Source organism: Leopardus geoffroyi, chromosome C2 (assembly GCF_018350155.1).
Source record: "Leopardus geoffroyi isolate Oge1 chromosome C2, O.geoffroyi_Oge1_pat1.0, whole genome shotgun sequence".
Lineage (NCBI taxonomy): Eukaryota > Metazoa > Chordata > Mammalia > Carnivora > Felidae > Leopardus > Leopardus geoffroyi.
The window spans coordinates 86,285,741-86,298,610 of record NC_059333.1 but is presented as its reverse complement, the minus strand read 5'-3'; the positions used below and the strand labels follow the sequence as shown (position 1 = coordinate 86,298,610).

Sequence of the window (12,870 nt, the reverse complement as noted above, 5' to 3'; positions counted from 1 at the left end):
GTGTTTTGTTTTTTGAATTCTGTTTCTGCTCTTCCATTACTTGTTAGTTACACACTCTTTTACTGTTATTGTGGTGGCTACTCTTAATAGTATACCATGGCTTTTCGACTTACTAGAATCTAATATACATTAATACTTCTGTGATTTCTTAAAAGACTTTTTCCCCTTTCAGCCTTCTGTGTTATTTTCATATATTTTAATTATACATGCATTTTAAATGCTGAAAACCTTATTTTTATTTTATACAGTCAGTATTCACTAAGATTTACCCCTATAGTTATCATCTCTGTTGTTCTTTATTCTTTTCGTTTTTCTTTTCTTCATTTCCATGCCTCTGTCTGTGATCATATTCCCTCCACCTGAAGAAATACTTCCAGTAGTTCTTTATTGCAGGCCTGTTGGTGACCTACAATTTTTGTTTACTCAGAAATATCTTTGTTTTGTTTATTAAAGGGTATATTCTCTATATAGCTATAGATTAATAGCTAATTTCTTTTATAACTTTAAATAAGCCATTTCATTAGCTGTGGTTCCCATTGTATTCTGGTAAGAAGAAAGGTCTCTCAGTATAGTTTTGTACCTCTATCATTTTTTGGAGGGGTGTGCTTTTAAGTTTTTATCTTTATCTTTTTTTCCCTCAGCAATTTAAATATACCTACATGTGGGTTTTTTTTTTAATGTTTATTTATTTCTGAGACAGAGACAGAGCATGAGTGGGGGAGGGGCAGAGAAAGAGGGAGACACAGAATCAGAAGCAGGCTCTAAGCTCTGAGCTGTCAGCACAAAGCCCGATGCAGGGCTCGAACTCACAGACTGCGAGATCATGACCTGAGCCGAAGTTGGACGCTCAACCGACTGAGCCACCCAGGTGCCCCAGATGTGGATTTTTTTTTAATTTACATTTCTTGGGAATAGTTTTTCTTCACGAACCTATGGATTTTTGTTTTCGGTTTGAAAAATTCTCAGTCATATTTCCTCAGGTATTATTTTTACCCTGTTTTCAGTTTTCTCTTTTTCTGAAACCTCAGTTAGATAACGTGTAAAAAATTCTTACTGCATCTGTTTTCTTTTATTCTGTGAATTTGTTATCCATGACTGAATAACAAACCACCCCAAAATTTATAGCTTAAAGCAACAAACATTAGTTATACTGCAGTTTCTTTAGATCAAGAATTATAGAGCAATCATCATTCTGGCTCAGGCTCTCTCATGAGGTTGCAGTTGAGATGTTGGTTAGAACCATACTCATCTAAAGGTTTTTATGTGGCTAAAGGGAACTCTTTCAAAATGGCTTGCTCACATGGCTCTTGAAAGGAGGCCACATTTCCTCACCACGTGGATAGTATATTTCATAAGGCTGTTGCATGTCTCATGATAGGGTATCTGGCTATCCCCAGATTAAGTGAAATGAGAGAGAATGCAAGGAAGAGATTGTAATGCCTTCTATGACCTAATTTTGGAAGTTCTACACTGTTACTTCCACCATATTCCATTTGTTAGAAGTAAATTATTAAGTCCAGCCCACAGTCTAGAGGAGAGGAATTAAACTCTAACTTTTGAGAGGACGAATGTCAAATATATATTGTGGATATATCTTAAGATATATTGTGGATATATGGAATATATAAGATATATTATGGATATTTCTTAAAACCACCAAACTCTGAATTCTGTTTTGTGCATCCTTTTCTATTTCTGTGCTTCATTATTAAAGGTTTTTTTTTTTTTCCTGATCTTTCAGTTTATAGATTCCCTCATTAGCTAAGTTTAATATGCTGCTAAACACAGCAGTTGGGTTCCTAATTTTGGTTCCTTTTCAATTTTAGAATTTCTGTTTGGCTCTTTATAAACTTTCTGGTCACTGGGTATAGTTTTAGCTCACTGACAAAATTTTTAATCTCTTCAATGAAAAAAAAAAGCATAGCTATTTTAAGTTCATGTATGATCAAATCTAGAGCTGTTTGTTGTTTATACTTATTCTAGTTTGTTGTCCTGACTTCTCTTGTATTTGCTTATACTTCATTTTCTGCCAGATATTTCATTTAAAAATTGTTTGTAGAAATTAGTTGGAACTTGAGAAATGTTACATTTTCCATAAGGGATTTTTTTCTCCCTTTTCCAAATGTCTACAAACACCTACTTATGTAATTACTTTAATCCAACTAATATTTTCTAAACCACTCAGATAACTAACTTGAAGCTGGGTTTCATTCTGGTTCTCTCAACTCAACAGAGAATGCTCTTTGGGAGTGGTAATACAAAGATGGATGGTTTACTGGAGCTCTTATCATTGGGAAGCCTGGAATCAATTTTGTCATCCTTGCTGCATAAACCTGTCAAAAAACGCTCTATAGTATCTCAGTCACCTCACCCAAAATTGGCAAATGCCACCAGTCAAGGCAAAAGAGGCCAATGTTTGGCTAAACTCTCTGAATCTCTGACTTCTCTAATATTTCAGATAAATTATTCTTTAATCTTGTTAGCTGTCCTGACTTATCCAAGTCAATGTTTTATGTATGTTATCTATTCTTTCCAGTTTGCCTTTTTTCAGAGGATGATCTGAATTACTTTGGCCACCATCACTGAAATCCAAAGTCTCCGTGTTCTTTATAGCAATATAAAAAAACTAGCAAGATCTGACTATAAATAAATAAAGGATCTTAACAAAGAATGTGAAGAAATGGCATTTTTTTCCTTTGTTGTAAAAATATTGTTCATCTGCTGGGAATGGACATAGAAAATCTTGCATACCTTGCTTGAAAGCACAAATCATGGTTATTCCATTTACTTCCAATGAAGAGGAACATAGTTGAAGAGATCTCTTCATATAGTTTTCATATAGTCTCATGTATCTAATTTTCCTTGGGAGCTCTTATAACATAGATTATAAATGGAATGGACAAGCTGATGTGACATTTTGAATTTAGTTGATAAAGAGGGAGGAAAGAAGGAGAGGAAAAGAGAGAAAGAGAGAGAGGAGGGAGTAGAGAGAAAAGAGAGAACAGACTAGTTTACAGTGATATTACTATAAGTCTAAAACAGATTTATATGTAGACCTGTGAGATAAACTGTCACAGGGTTTAATTGCATAAGGATTGTAGTTGGATGTTGACAGGGTTTTGGAGTGTTGGGGGTCCAGAGCCAATGTCCAAGAAAGAATTATTGAGATATCTTTGGTGCAAAAAGGTGATTTTATTAAAGCATGGGACAGGACCCATGGGCAGTAAGATCTGCACTGGATGGTTGTGAAGAGTGACTGCTTATATACTGTGGAGTTGGGGGAAGTAAGTCAAGAGAAGTTTCTTTTTTTTTTTTAAGAAAAAAAAATATATTTTTTTCAAGAATAGAACTTAGTAATTCATCACTTACATGTAACACCCAGTGCTCATCCCAACTAGTGTCCTCCTTAATGCCCCTCACCCTTTAGCCCTTTCCCCTGCTTAACACCCCACCAGCAGCCCTCAGTTTGTTCTCTATATTTAGGAGTCACTTATGGTTTGCCTCCCTCTCTGTTTTTATATTATTTTTGCTTCCCTTCCCTTATTTTCATCTGTTTTGTATCTTATGAGTTAAGTCATATGATATTTGTCATTTTTTGACTGATTTATTTTGCTTACCATAATACACTCTAGTTTCATCGACATTGTTGCAAATGGCAAGATTTCATTCTTTTTGAGTACTGAGTAATTTTCCATTGTATATACCACATCTTTTTTATCCATTCATCAGTTGATGGACATTCGGGCTATTTCCATACTTTGGCTATTGTCGATAGTGCTCCTATAAACATTGGGTTGCATGTGTCCCTTCAAATCAGCATTTATGTATCCTTTGGATAAATACCTAGTAGTGCAATTGTTGGGTCATAGGGTAGTGAGGTGGTATCTCATGGTGGTTGTGATTTGTATTTCCTGATGATGAATGATGTGCATTTTTTTCATGTGTCTGTTAACCATCTGGATTTCTTTCTTGGAAAAGTCATGTCTTTAGCCCATTTCTTCACTGGATTTTTGTTGTTGTTTTTGTTGTTAGGTATGGAGTTTGAGAAGTTCTTTATAGATATTGGATACTAACCCTTTATCTATCTGATAACATCATTTGCAAATATCTTTTCCCATTCTTTTGGTGCCTTTTAGTTTTGTGGATTGTTTCCTTCCCTGTGCTGAAGCTTTTTATCTTGATGAAGTCCCAGTCTTTCATTTTTAAGAGGAAGTTTCTTAAAGGGATTTCCATATGCTAAAGAAGACTCACAGATTACTGGAGGCCTAGCTATTGTCAGGCTAGGGTTGTTTTACCTCTAGCAAAGCATTCTCATTAAGATAGTAGGGAGTTCCTGGAGGTAAGGCTGTTGATAAGATATTTGTAAACTGATGGAGACTCTGTCAGTTTAACCACTTGTTTTCTGTCCTTTCCTTTGTTCTTGGGCTACCAGGAGTGCCTGGGGAATGTCACAAAAATCCCACCTGGGGGTGGGAGGTTGCTAGCTTGTGTTTTGTCCTCAGCTTGCTTTATGCTCCCTCATCAGATGTGACTGGAAATGGGGAGGAGGAGACCTTGGTACTTTAGATTTGAGCCTGAGCCTTGTGGAGAGAGAAACTTTAGGCAGAAGCTGAAGTTGTTGCCTTAATGATGGGCTTATTGAAATGAGGGCACCAGCAAAGCTGTCCTAATTCCCAGGAACAAGTGAGATACAGAAGGACCATGAGAGGATTTGTTACTGGGAACTCTGTGGGAATCAAGTGCCATTTAAGTATTTTGGTGCTGTGACAATGAGACATCTAATGAAAGTTCAATAGGCAACTGAATTATGGAGTATGAGTTAGAATTTGGTATGGAAAAATCAAATTTGGCAGTCATTAGCCTAGAGGTGAGATCAATATCCTTAGAACAAGGATATTGTTAAAAATAGTGATTCTATATAAATTATAAAAAGTTCTATTTTTTAAGATTTTATTTTAGACAGAGAGAGTACAAGCTGGGTGGGGGGGGTGCTCAGAGAGAGAGAGAGAGAGAGAGAGAGAGAGAGAGAGAATCTTAAGCAGGCTCCATGCTCAGCACAGAGCCTGATGAGGGGGTTGATCTCATGACCCCAGGATCATGGCTTGAGCCAAAATCAAGAGTTAGATGCTCAACTGACTGAGCCATCCAGATGCCCCTAAAGATTTTATTTTTAAGTAATCTCTACACCCAATGTGGGGCTTGAACTCACAACCTTGAGGTTGGGAGTCACTTGCTTCACTCAATGAGCCGGCCAGGTGCTCCCCAAATTCTATTGTTTTAAAGACACAATTCATTTATGCTTGCATTTCTTTATTTTTGACATATCCTTTAGTTGAGATGCTTAGATCATTCAAAGTTGAAGGGTTTTATAAAAGGAAAAAAAGAATAGTGAAGCAATAATATCACTGAAAGGAATCTGTCAGGAGAGTAGGATTAGCTTGTAGGGGAGGGGCTTAGTGACTGTTAAGCAAATGAAAAGAAAAATGGAATTAAGAACAGAATCATTCATTCTCCATACACTGAAATATAGTTTGTAATAAATTAACTGCCATAGTTAGAAAGACATATGGGCTCAGTCTCAAATACCAGACAGCATTCATTAGACAGAATCAAGGATAAATTTGGAGTTGAATGATTTCTGTGAACTTCTTTCCTCAGGTCACCTTTCAGACAGTTGAGAATTCACTACCTGGGGCACTAGGAAGTCTGTTTCCCTCTTGTTCTCCTGTCTTCTTTCCATTTACCCCTCCCCCTACCAGGCTCTGGCTTGCCCTGGATCTTCACCATCTCCACACTGGAGTCCTGTCAAACAAACAAACCTTTCCTGTTGCAGTTAATTTATTGTTATGGTAAATCATCTTCTTTTCATTTGGTGTGAGCATGGGGTAGGATGAGAGAGAGAATCTTCTGGTGAAGATCAGGTGGGACAAAGGTAGGAAGGGGACAGAGTTTCCAGTCTTATATGTGAGTGATGAAAATATTACTGTTTACACAGAAATACAGTAGCCAGGAAATGGGCCATGTATTAGAGAGGGCTTTTAAATGTTATAAATGCTATTTTTATTTTTATTTTTTTTTTATTTTATTTTTGTTTTTTTCAACGTTTATTTATTTTTGGGACAGAGAGAGACAAAGCATGAACGGGGGAGGGGCAGAGAGAGAGGGAGACACAGAATCGGAAGCAGGCTCCAGGCTCTGAGCCATCAGCCCATAGCCTGATGCGGGGCTCGAACTCACGGACCGTGAGATCGTGACCTGGCTGAAGTCGGACGCTTAACCGACTGCGCCACCCAGGCGCCCCTTTTTTTTTTTTTTTTTTTTTTTCAACGTTTATTTATTTTTGGGACAGAGAGAGACAAAGCATGAACGGGGGAGGGGCAGAGAGAGAGGGAGACACAGAATCGGAAGCAGGCTCCAGGCCCTGAGCCATCAGCCCATAGCCTGATGCGGGGCTCGAACTCACGGACCGTGAGATCGTATAAATGCTATTTTTAAATTATCGAGTGTAGTCACTGAAGGGAAGGGTGTAGAGATATGCAGAATTAAACTTCTTTTTTAATTTTTGTTTATTTTATTTAAAAAAATATTTTCTTCTCCTCCTCCTCCTCCTCCTCTTCCTCCTTCTCCTTCTCCTTCTCCTGCTCCTGCTCCTTCTCCTTCTCCTTCTCCTTCTCCTTTTCCTTCTTCTCCTTCTCCTTCTTCTCCTTCTCCGAGACCATACAAGCAGGGAAGAGGGGCCTGAGGGAAGGATAGAGAATCTTAAGCAGGCTCCAGGCTCAGTGCAGAGCTCAACACAGAGCTCAATTCCAGGACCCATGACCTGAGCAGGAACCAAGAGTCAGATGCTCAACTGGAGCCACCCAGATGCCCCTAGCTTCTTTCTATTAGTAGGCATTTACAGCTATAAAGTTTCGTCTGAGCCATGCTTTGACTCAGTTCCACATTGTTAGAAGTTGTATTTTTTGTTTTCATTAATCTCACAGTATTTTCTAATTTCCTTTCTGATTTCTTTTGACCCATTGGTTATTTTGGAATGTGTTGTTTAATTTCCCCAATTTCCTTCTGTTATTGATTTCTAGTTTCACTCCATTGTCATCAGAGAATACACTTTGCATGATTTCAGTTCCCAAATTAATAAGAATTGTTTTATGTCCTAAAATATCATCTGTTTTAGAGAATATTCCATGTGCACTTGAGTGGCATATGTATTTTTCTGTTACAGAGCATTCTGTAGATGTCTGTTAGGTGTAGTTGGTTTATAGTGTTGTTTAAAGCTTCTATTTCCTTACTGATCTTCTGTCTAGCTGTTCTGTCCATAATTGAAAATGAGGATATTGGGGCGCCTGGGTGGCACAGTCGGTTAAGCGTCCGACTTCAGCCAGGTCACGATCTCGCGGTCTGTGCGTTCGAGCCCCGCGTCAGGCTCTGGGCTGATGGCTCAGAGCCTGGAGCCTGGTTCCGATTCTGTGTCTCCCTCTCTCTCTGCCCCTCCCCCGTTCATGCTCTGTCTCTCTCTGTCCCAAAAATAAACGTTGAAAAAAAAAAAATAAAATAAAATGAAAAGAAAATGAGGATATTGAAATTTCCAACTAGTGCTGTTGAATTAACTATTTCTTTCTTTAATTCTGTCAGTTTTTTATTCCCGCATTTTGAAGCTCTGTTAGATGCATATATGTTTATAAATGTTATATCTTCTTGGTTCACATTTTTTATCATTATAAAATGTCATTCTTTATCTCTACTACAATTTTTTGAATTTTTTTATTATTTACAATAATAAATTATTATATACAAAAATTATAATAATACAAAATTATTACAATTTTTTATTTTTGAGAGAGAGAGCACGTGCATGTGAATGGGGGAGAGGCAGAAAGAGAGGCAGGCATAGAGTCAGTCCAGAGCCCAATGTGGGGCTTGAAGCCATGAACTGTAAGATCATGACCTGAGCTGAAGCTGAGTAGGATGTTTAACCGACTGAGCCACCCAGGTGCCCCTCTAGTAACAATTTTTGTCTTAAATTCTGTTTTGTCTGATGTTAATATTACTACTCTAGCTCTTTTCATTTCTTTTCACGTGGTGTATCTTTTTCCATTTTCTTTTAACCTATTTGTGTTTTCGAATTTGAAGTGTGTCTATTGTATAAAGCATATAGCTTCATCATGTTTCTTTGTTCATTAATGTCTCCCTTTTAATTGGAGAGTTTAATCTGTTTACATTTAATACAATTACTAATAAGGTAGGAATTACACATTTTGCTGTTTTTAACATATCTTATGTCTTTTTTTTTTTTTGATCCTCCAGTTCTCCATTACTCCTTTCTTTTGTGTTAAACAGATCTTTTCTTTCTCTCTTTTTCTTTTCTTTTCTTTCTTTCTTTCTTTCTTTCTTTCTTTCTTTCTTTCTTTCTTTCTTTCTTTCCTTCTTTTCTTGGAACAAGAACCAAGTTTTCTATTTGTTCATTTCTTGCATTTAAAGTATTCTTCAATGACATCCTTGGCCTGAATTCTTTACCATAGTCCTTAGCCACCACACAACCGCTTTACAGGGTTTTCCTTCTTTGTCAATTTTACTGAGGCCTACCCATTCCCCTAGCTTCTTGTTGTCATCAACCTTAATCAGGTTGATTTGGTGTTCAGCACAAAGGGCCTCCACCAACTTGGCATATATAGGCTCATCACAGTTGGATGCAAGCACACAAAGATGGGCTTGGCGCTTATTAAGCTTTTGGCAGCTTTGCGAATTCCATGTACTAGGCCATGTACTCTCATCATGGATGAGAGTGGCCTTCAGCAACTCAGTATTTACACCTCCAACAGCAATGCCTTCCTCAGCCATGGTGGCAGATTATGGGTGGAGCTGAATCTTTAAAAAAAAACAACAACTATTTTTTTAATGTTTATTTTTGAGAGAGAGAGAGACAGAGCATGAGCAGGGGAGGGGCAGAGAGAGGGAGACACAGAATCCAAAGCAGGCTCCACGCTCTGAGCTGTCAGCATGGAGCCCAATGCGAGGCTCAAACTCACAAACTGTGAGATCACAACCTGAGCTGAATTTGGACACTTAACTGACTGAGCCACCCAGGCACCCATGTGGAGCTGAATCTTGACTGCACCTGAGCCTCCGCCTCCACGCAACTGGGTGGCCGCAAGGAAAGAGCAGATATTTTCTACTATAGAAAATATCAGTTGTCAGTTCTTTTGCTATGTATCTTAGATTGCTTTAGGGATTACCATTAACCTCTTAATTTATAACAATCTGGTTTCAATTAACACCAACTTAATTTCGGCAGTATACAAAACTTTGCTCCTCTATAGATCCATTCCACCCACCCTCATATGCTGTTATGTCACAAATTACATCTTTATAATTTTATTTGCCTTCCAAAGTAGATTTGTAATTATTGAATTATGCAGCTGTCATTTATATTTGATGGAAAATAAATTAAAAACAAAAAACACATTTTTACCATTTTTTATATTTACCTATGTAGTTACATTTATTGGTGCTCTTTATTTTATCACTGTCTAGTATCCTTTTATTTCAGTCTGAAAAAGTTCCTTTGGTATTAATTGTAGGGCAGATCTGCTAGAGAAGAACTATCTTACTTTTTTTATTATCTGGGAATGTCTTAATTTCTCCTTCATTTTTGAGGGTTAATTTTGCTGGATATAGAATTCTTGGTTGATAGTTTAAATTTTTTAGCACTTTGAATATGTCTTCCCACTTCCTTCTGGCCTCCATGGTTTCTGGTGGGGAATTAGCAATTAATGTTATTGTGAATCCCTTGTATATGATGAGGCATTTCCTTCTTGCTTATTGATAACGACAGATCTTTTGAGTAGGGCCTTATAGGAACAAGACAGATCAAATACTGACTCCTTTTTGGAACTGAGCCTCTGAAAGAGCTCTAGGTCTGTTTTGCTCCCTCCAGTACCTAAATGTGGATTGTTGTTTTTTCAAAGCTGCTGAATAGCTAGGAAGCAGGAGATGGGAGTAGGGTAAGTTAAAATGCCACAAAGCTCACTCTTCTAACCAATATCTAATAGTTTTTCTTGACTAAATAAATTCTGACAATTTTTGCAAGTTTCTTCATTGATTTTATGGAGGATTGAACTTTCAGAGTTTCTTATCCTGCCAGTTTTGCTGACATCTGTGGGTAATATTTACTTAATCATGACATATTATCTTCTTAATCAAATTTTGAATTCAAACTTGCTAATATATTATTTTTGCTTGGGAATTTTTTTTTCCTTTTCTTTTTTTTACATTTATTATTTTTGACAGAGAGAGACAGAGCACAAGTGGGGGAGGGGCAGAGAGAGACTAAGACACAGAATCCAAAGCAGGCTCCAGGCCTGAGCTGTCAGCACAGGGTGCTGGGCTCGAACTCACAAACCCCGAGATCATGACCTGAGCTGAAGTCGGATGCTCTACCAACTGAGCCACTCAGGTGCCCTGGAAGTTTTCTATCTTTTTATGAAGGCTGTAAAATTTAAATAACTTAATAATTGTTACTTGTTGACTTTATAGAAGATTAACAAGTAAAGCTCTTTGGGCCTGGTTTCTTTTTTCCTTCTCTCTCCCTCTCATGCATTGGTGAAAACTGGGATGTAGAACTTTGCCACTTCAGTTTATTCCATTCAGTTTGTTTACTTCATTTTTTTTTTTTTTTTAATTTTTTTTTTTCAACGTTTATTTATTTTTGGGACAGAGAGAGACAGAGCATGAACGGGGGAGGGGCAGAGAGAGAGAGGGAGACACAGAATCGGAAACAGGCTCCAGGCTCTGAGCCATCAGCCCAGAGCCCGACGCGGGGCTCGAACTCACGGACCGCGAGATCGTGACCTGGCTGAAGCCGGACGCTTAACCGACTGCGCCACCCAGGCGCCCCTGTTTACTTCATTTTGAGTCAATTGTTAATTGACTCTTTTTTAAAGAGTTAATTTTTGTTTTTTCAAAAACATTTATTTATTTTGAGAGAGAGAGAGAGCACGCACACATGTGTGTGAGTGGAGCAGGGGCAGAGAGAGGAAGAGAGGGAAGAGAGAATCTCCTGAGAGCACAGAGCCTGATGCAGGGCTTGAACCCACTAACTATGAGATCATGACATGAGCTGAAATCAAGAGTTGGATGCTTAACTGACTGAGCCACCCAGGTTCCTCTGTTAATTTTTCTTTTATAACAATCAAACACTTCATCTAAATTTTTTAATGAGAAAAATTTTTGTTATGTTTTATTTTATATTTGAGAGAGAGAGACAGGGATATATATATAGAGAGAGAGACAGTGAAAGCAGGGGAGGGGCAGAGAAATGGACACAGAATATGAAGCAGGCTCCAGGCTCCTAGCTGTCAGCCCAGAGCCCAACGCAGGGCTTGAACCCAAGAGCAGTGAGATTGTGATCTGAGCTGAAGTCGGATACTTAACTGACTGAGCCACCAAGCCTCCCCTCATCAAAATTTTTTAATATTTTAGTGGTTTTTTTGTTTTGTTTTTGTAGTCTCTCTGCCCAATGTGGGGCTTGAATTCATGACCCTCAGATCCAGAGACACATGCTGCACTGACTGAGCCAGCCAGGTGCCCCTTTAATATCTTAGTTTTGATTTGAACATGACAGCAATCTTTAGAGTGCTTGTATCTCTGAGGATATATGACAATGTTCCTAAGGGTCTACCGGCCATAAACTTTTGTTCAGAATGCAAGAAGAGCGTAGCTTTTATCCACTCCAAATCTTGGTTTATTGTTCCAAAGTTTCACAATCCCAGTGTATCAAACAAGAGATAAGTTTGAAATATTTGGCTCTCCAAAGACTACTTCAATCAGGGCATACTTTTAAAATGGTTTTTATTTGTTCCTTTTAATTCTTGCTTTTTCCTAAAAGGACAGTTTCTTTCTGTGCTTCCCATGATTTTTTTCTTCCATGCTGTAGATTTTGCTTAAATATATGATGATTTTTATCTGCCTATTCTTGGTTTGGAAATGAAGGAAAATGAAGATTGACTGGGAGCTCTGTGTGAGGACCATCCATTGTGTTGGAAGACCCTGAATATTAAGATTGAGAAAACATCATTATGGGGCAGCATCCACAGAATACTAGCAAACTGAATTCAACAGCACTTTAAAAGGATTATATCCCATCATCATGAAGGATTTATCCCTGAGATGCAACGATAGTTCAACATCCATAAATCAAGTGCGATACACATTAACAGAATGAAGGATAAAAGTCATATAAGTATCTCCATAGATGTAGGAAAAGCATTTGATAGAATTCAATATCCTTTCATGGTAAAAACTCAAACTGGGTGTAGAGGAGATATACCTTAATGTAATGAACAGCCCATATATGACAAGCCCACAGCAACACCCATGTTAACAGCCCTGGCTTTTTCCAATGGGTCATTCAGTTTCTTGAGAATAATTTCAGTGACAGAATGGTGGCACTGGAAGTGGGGTATAGTCCATCAAAGAATCTCATGAATCTCCCTATTTTTATTGTTATTTTTTTTATTGTTCAGTTTTAAGAATTCTTGGTATGTGTTAGATACGAGTCTTCTTTCCAATATATATTTTGTTGATATTTTCTCTAAGTCTTGGACTTCTCTCTTCACTCTTTTACCAGCGGCTTTCACAGAGCAGAAGTTTTCCTGCTGGTGTTCTCTCCCTCACTCTCAAAATAAAGAAATAAACTTAAGAAAAATCATTGTCTGCTAATTTTAAAGTCCAGAGTATCCTGAGGTCACACTTTCCTGTCCTTCTGTTTGAGTATAAATAATGTTTATTCTATTTTTTGATATGTTAAGTGATTTTGTATTGTATCCTGGACATTGTGAAAAATACTGGAGACTATGGAGACTGAATTTTATT

At 37.8% G+C, this 12,870-nt stretch overlaps 1 pseudogene; it reads right to left on the bottom strand.

The window, feature by feature from the left end:
* Positions 1-8,459: 8,459 nt before the first annotated feature.
* On the bottom strand, positions 8,460-8,932 carry LOC123576142 (annotated as a pseudogene).
* Positions 8,933-12,870: the final 3,938 nt, after the last annotated feature.